Raw genomic sequence first — 6,141 nt, forward strand, 5'->3', positions numbered from 1 at the left:
TATGATGTACTCTGCATATAAGTTAAATAAGCAGGGTGACAATATACAGCCTTGACGTACTCCTTTTTCTATTTGGAACCAGTCTGTTGTTCCATGTCCAGTTCTAACTGTTGCTTCCTGACCTGCTTATAGGTTTCTCAAGAAGCAGGTCAGATGTAGTCCCATCTCCTTCAGAATTTTCCACAGTTTATTGTGATCCACACAGTCAAAGGCTTTGGCATAGTCAATGAAGCAGAAATAGATGTTTTTCTGGAACTCTCTTGCTTTTTTGATGAGCCAGCGGATGTTGGCAATTTGATCTCTAGATAACTTAAAATACCAGATTAAGGATTTCTATTACTATTTGATAAGAATATCTGTTTGTGTGCATCAGCATTTAATTTTAATGTATGATTCTTAGGCATCTGTTGAGAAAGGCATGTGTTATTTTGTTTCTAAATCTTATGGCAAATGAGAATTTATAAGTTTCCAATGGCAAATTATCCTTCTATTGCTGGGAAGGACAAATCCCAACGTTTTTATTTATTTCTACATCTTAGCTAAAAAGATTTCTTCCTTGACAGATATTGTTTAGAAGTGCATTTAAATTTCTAATCATGTTTTTGCAGTAATTTTTTATGAATTATAATTTAATAACATTTTGATGAGATAACATGACCTCTGTGACATTAATTTTCTGATACTATTTGTTGAGATTTATTCTGTAGCCTTATCCATGGTCAATTTTTATAAATAATATGTTCTTGAAAAGAATGTATGTTTTCTGGTTGATGTTAATATAGTTATACCACCTTCCTTTTGGTTGGTTTTTATATTTACTTCTTAAAGTCTTTCTGACATGAGTAAAATATAGTTTCCAATCAAAATTTTAATTTCTGATACTGTTTGATTTTGTGTGTGTGTGTATGTATGTTAAAGCACCTAACATTTCGATCACACCCACCCACACACACTTGAGAGGAAAAAATGCTCAATAGAGTACTCTGACCAAAAGACTATGTATTGCTTTACTCTGCCAGTTCATTTTCTGGTGTTTGAGGAAGGATACTAATTTGCAGGGTTTCTAAAGCCTGAATTTATTGTAACTGTAGAGGAAAAACAGAAGCAGGAAGTTAGACTTGCTCCTTGATGCTAGTTATACAAATTTCATTGAGAATTTTTTTATTTTTGGCAAATTAGGAAGCATAGTTTCAATTCTGTCTTTTAACATGAATTAGACAGTTTCCTAGGCTGCTTTTTTGAGAAGTAGAACTGATTGACACGCCTCTCTAAGATTTTGCTGCAGTGGCAATTCCTTATTTGTTCTTAGAGTAAGGCAGGCTGACTGGATATTTCTCATCAGCTGACTTTTAGAAGAATCGGGAACCATTCTTTCATTACCTTTCGTTAGACTTATCTGTGTTTCATTTCTTGGACATACCTTCCCAGAGATTTCACACAAACTTGACTTCCTCTTTCCTTGTACTGAAACTAGTATTCATGGGACTCTAATAAATAAGAAGGACAAGTTCTTAACTCAGCTGAGGGAGTCCCACCACAGTCTCATATTTTTGCACGCCATCTTGCTGATTTATCTTTGTGTGGTCACTGGTTACATCACATGTTTAGGCACTAAAGTGCATATAAAATAAAACATTTTGAATAAAGAATCAGATGAACTTCAAAATGTTTTAATTCAAAGGTACTCTGATTTTAAGTTCTTCCTGTTTTTCTGAGAGTTCATCTAAAATGACAACTTCAGAAGTATATTTCAGGTATGTCCAACTAAGTCCTTTCACTGAGAAAAGAGTTAACATTAGGAAGCTCTGGAAAAAAGATCCAGTTTACTCCATTTAACCAGTTGCCCAAGGATGGAAGCTTTGTGATTAGCCATTACATCTGATAGTCTCTCTCCATCAGGTAATCTGTCTCTCCACCTATAGCTCGGAGAAAGTGAAAGTCACTCAGTCGTATCTGACTCTTTGGGACCCCATGTACCATACAGTCCTTGGAATTCAGGCCAGAATACTGGAGTGGGTAGCAGTTCTCCAACCCAGGGATCGAGCCCAGGTCTCCCACATTGCAGGTGGAGTCTTTATCAGTTGAACCACCAGGGAAGCCTGTAGCTCAGAGAAGACAGGAATAAACAATTCTAGTCAGCAGATGGCCATAAGTTTGTATTAATGGACTGTGGGTTTATGTTGGTACCATGTATAGATTATTACATTAAAAAAATAAGATTATAGTAAAGTCATATGCTATTAAAATTTTAATTTTATTTGATGATTGACAATTCAAGCCTCAGGTGATAATTAGGTATGTAGTAGCACTGATCAAGATAGAATTCTCCAACGGACAGACTCCTGGGCACGTGTGCTCTTGTTAGGTACATGAAATAACATGCAGTAGACTGGGAGACACATTGTAGTCCAAGCACTGGTACCAGAGGTTTAGCTGATCCCAGGGCACCCAGAAACTTAGACTTTGTGCATTGCTAAGGATACCCTGGTGTTCTCGTGGGGATTTATTTTTTACTCTTGGTCCAAGACTGGAAGGTTCTAAGTATGGGAAGTGGATGTAAAGTTTCCTAGGGAATCTTTCTATTTCTCAGAGAGACATATAGTTTGGTGAAAAACAGCATTGACTTCCAAAAACAGCACTGAATTGGGAGAGAGAGGACTGATACAATCTCTGTATCAGTCCGGGTTCTCCAGAGAAACATAACCCATCACACACACACATACATGCATAAATAAATAAGGAATTGGCTTCCATGATTATGGAGGCTGAAAAGTCCTGAGATTCGTAGTCAGCAAGCTGGAGACCTAGGAAGACCTCTGGTATAATTCCAGTCTGATTGCAAAGGCCTGAGAAGCAGGAGGATTGATGGTATAAGTTCCAGTCCAAGAGCAGAAGACCAATGAGCTAGCACACACCATCATGAAGACAAAATTTCCTCTGAGCCTTTTGGCTCAATTCAGTTGGTTTTGTCTTCAACTGATTGGGGAAGGCCTACATACAATAGGATGGCAAATCTGCTGTACTCCGTCCACCAGTTCAAATGTTAATCTCATCCAGAAACACCCTCACAGACAACCCAGAATAATGTCCGGGCACCCCTTGGCCCAATTACACTGACGAATAAAATTAACCATCACAGTCTCCAAATTGCCAGTGTATTTGTCAGAGTAAAGATCACTAGTTGCTGTTACAACTCCAAAGCTCAATGGATTATAAAATAGTTTATTTGTCATACATGTCACAATGGGTTTGGGTGTGTTCAGGTTCCTGCCTTCACAGGTGATTGAGAGATCTCAGCTTTTTCTATCTTGTGGTGGTTTTAGGGGGCTGTCATATTCTAGTGATTGCTTGGAGTCCTCTGCTGGATTATCTGTATTTAGCTGGTTGATGAATGAAGCTAGAAAGTGTACAGAGATCATATGCATATGAGACCTTTACAAAGACAGACTGGGCAATGAATTTTATCACTCCTGTTCACATTCCATTGACCAGAACATCAACACATGATCTCCATCTTACCTCAAAGGAAGCAAGAAAATGTGATCTTTTGTGCCAAGGAAGAGAAAATGGGACTGGTGAGCATCTATCTAGCCAGTCCTTGCCAGAGCCCTAAGTGAAACTGAAAGCGTTAGTCGCTCAGTCGTGTTCAACTGTTTGCCACCCCACGGACTGTAGCCCACCAGGCTCCTCTGTCCGTGGGATTCTCCAGGCAGGAATACTGGAGTGGGTTGCCATTCCCTTCTCCATGGGATCTTCCTGACTCAGGGGTTGAACCCAGGTCTCCAGCACTGGAGGCAGGTTCTTTACCATCTGAGCCACCAGGGAAGCCCAAATGTTAGTTGTTCAGTCGTATCTGACTCTTTGTGACCCCGTAGACTGTAGCCCACCAGGTCCCTCTGTCTGTAGCTTTTATTTTTTTTTTTTCTTTATTTTTTTTTTTTCTTTTCAAAAATATGGAACGCTTCACGAATTTGCGTGTCATCCTTGCGCAGGGGCCATGCTAATCTTCTCTGTATCGTTCCAATTTCAGTATATGTGCTGCCGAAGCGAGCACTGTCTGTAGCTTTTAAACTTGAGCTTTTCCCTTCTCTGAGTCTGTTTCCTTCCTCATAAAGTGAGGAGGATGGAAAAATGCCCTCTAAGGGACTTTCCAACTCTGACCATCTAAGGTCTACAACACTATCAAACCCCTGACTGGGTCTTGTAAACACTCAGCTTGGACATGGTCTTTCTCAGTCCAAGAGGGAAGAACAATGCTCAGTGTTCCCCCAAAGATTTTCTGGTCTACACCTGCAGTCTCTGAGAAGTTTATTCACTTCCTAGAATTCCGAAGAATCAAGATAACCCCCTGTCTCAGGGCATAGCCTTACCCTAGGTCATGGTACCAGTCCCTGCTACCTGGTGTGTATGCAAATACTAATGTGACCATGAAACTTCCTCCTTATCTTCTCTTACAATTCTCAGGCTGTGGGAAGTGATGATGCCCTTGGGCTCCTTCCCTAAGATTCTAGAGTACCGAGAGAGAGGGGTGAAAGCTATATACACCCCAGCCCCAGACATCCTAGAAAAGGACTTCACAAAAGGATAGGCTATGTCAGAGTGATTGTGTTCATGGGTTTTCTTCTTTTGTGCATTTTCTGATGTTTTGCAATTTATTTGTCTGTTATCTGACTCCTCATTGGAGTTTTTTAATTTATTTCTTTAGTTGAGCAGAGTCTTAGTTGAGGCAAGTGGGATCTTCAGTGTGGCATGTGAACTCTTAGTTGAAGCATGTGGGATCTAGTTCCCTGACAATGGATGGAACCCGGACCCCCTGCATTGGGATCATGGAGTCTTAGCCACTGGACCACTGGGAAGTCCCCCATTGCATTTTAGACTCCACAAAGTCAGAGATCATGTCTACTTTATTACTGCATCTATAGGGGCCTATAATGATGCCTGGCATAAAGTAAATATTTTTGAGTGAAGAAATATTACTTAAAATCTTTTAGTCTAAGTTCACGGCAATAGAATTTCTTGGGGGAAATTATATTAGTAATACATTCATATATTTGCCTACTTAGTAATGTTTTAATCTTATCAAAGTCTACTGTCAACACTAGGACTTTTAGAATAATGAGCAAGAAGCCAATAACAGAGTATCCTTCATGGTTTAACCTAAGCTTGGGGTTTCTTGGTGGCTCAGATGGTAAAGAATCTGCCTGCAATGCAGGAGACCCAAGTTCAATCCCTGGGTCAGGAAGATCCCCTGGAGAAGGGAATGGCAACCCACTCTAGTATTCTTGCCTGGAGAATTCCATGGACAGAGGAGCCAAGCGGGCTACAGTCCATGGGGTTACAAAGAGTCGGACATGACTGAGTGACTAACATTTTCACTTTTCGTTGGGGGCTCAGAAAGACTAAAACAGGATATAAGTGCTGTTTCTCCAGGCCGGGAAGCACCTTCTCTGAGCATTTGGTTGAGCGGCACTTTGTCCACATAGTAGAGTGTGTGCCAGATTGTACTTATGTTGGACAATGGTCAGTTTCAGAGTATGAGCATGTGTTTCTAAACTAGACAGTCTCTTTTTAGTTGTCTCTTTTAGTTGTACCTTAAAAAGCTGTCTCTTTTTAGTTCCATGGAGTATGGCCAGGAGCTTTACTCCTTATTTGTTTATCAAATAAAATCCGCTCATCCTGCAGCTCCACTTGTCTCTGAAGAAAAGATGCGATGGATCTCTCCGCAGCTTATGCTTTCAGTTTCACTGTGATCATTGTCTCTTTATTTACCACCCCACTTTATGAATTAAACACAACTTGTAAGATAAGTCAGGCTTCCCTGATAGCTCAGTTGGTAAAGAATCTGCAAACAAAAGGAGCAAAAATATCGTATCATGTAAGTCAAGAATCTAGTGTGGAATAGAAACTCAGTAAATGGCCCTACCATTGTTAATAGTTGTATCATTATTGGTATCTTCTCATATTAGTAACTGCTACTTATTAAGACTTTACTCTGTGCTAAGTGTACTGCATGCATTTTCTCATTAAGCCCTGACAATGTTCCTATGAAGTATTATATTAGTCAAGGCTCTGCAGAGAAACAGAACTAGGCAGTCTGTCCGGCTCTCAGGGCTGACTGACCTCTGGTTATTTGCACCCTGC

At 40.1% G+C, this 6,141-nt stretch overlaps 1 non-coding gene across 1 annotated transcript; it reads right to left on the minus strand.

The window, feature by feature from the left end:
* Positions 1 to 3,947: 3,947 nt before the first annotated feature.
* Positions 3,948 to 4,054, minus strand: LOC122678437. Its single transcript, XR_006336111.1, has one exon. It is a non-coding gene; the product is annotated as a U6 spliceosomal RNA (small nuclear RNA).
* Between the last annotated feature and the right edge of the window lie 2,087 nt (positions 4,055 to 6,141).

This window comes from Cervus elaphus, chromosome 20 (genome assembly GCF_910594005.1).
Source record: "Cervus elaphus chromosome 20, mCerEla1.1, whole genome shotgun sequence".
Lineage (NCBI taxonomy): Eukaryota > Metazoa > Chordata > Mammalia > Artiodactyla > Cervidae > Cervus > Cervus elaphus.